We start from the raw sequence: 811 nt of genomic DNA, 5'->3' as shown, positions 1-811 counted from the left end.
ATATATATATATATATATTAATTTTTTAGTGTACGAAATTGGTACTTTGGCTATAGATTAACTTGTGCAATGAACGGAACGCATTCAAAGTATCGAAATCTCGTATTTTAATAAATTAAGTATATAATTATACATAGATATTCATCAAGGGATGTAATCATGCGTAATTAAAAAAAGACTGTCCATTTTGGAACCCATTATCAATTAGGAATGCGCTAAAAAATGAAAATCATATTAATAAGATAAGACAACAAGAAACAATAAATTATTCAAAATAAATTATTAAAATAATATGTAAACTGAACTAATGAACAAAATATTGCATCAATATAAAAACAATTGTCATACATTGGAAAGGTTGGATGTATTACAAAATTAAATTAAACTAGACATATTATAAAATTCAGTACGTTTATTAAAATTATTACAGTGTGGTAAAGCATAAAACTAGATGCATTAGAAAATTCGGTATGACTATTACAATATATTAATGATAATTTAATAATAATTCTTGTTAATATTAATAAAATAAAAAATTAGTATAAAATCGAAATATAATGTGCACTATATACTAAAAAAGATAAGTCACACTTTCAAAACGCTTGTGTTACAATTAATGATTAGTTTTTACTTCTACTGATGTATAACCATTTACGTTCAATCGCTCTACGAGTAAGGCTGAGTTCGAAAAAATGTAGCTGTTCTGTCCATTGTACAGAATAGTTTCGTAACTTACAGTCTACCTGTAGGTAACCTATCAGTAAGTCGAATTGTCTACACGCTTTACTGGTAATGCCGAATAAAATTAGAT

Source organism: Atta colombica, unplaced genomic scaffold (genome assembly GCF_001594045.1).
Source record: "Atta colombica isolate Treedump-2 unplaced genomic scaffold, Acol1.0 scaffold125, whole genome shotgun sequence".
NCBI lineage: Eukaryota > Metazoa > Arthropoda > Insecta > Hymenoptera > Formicidae > Atta > Atta colombica.
This window is presented reverse-complemented; position numbering follows the sequence as displayed.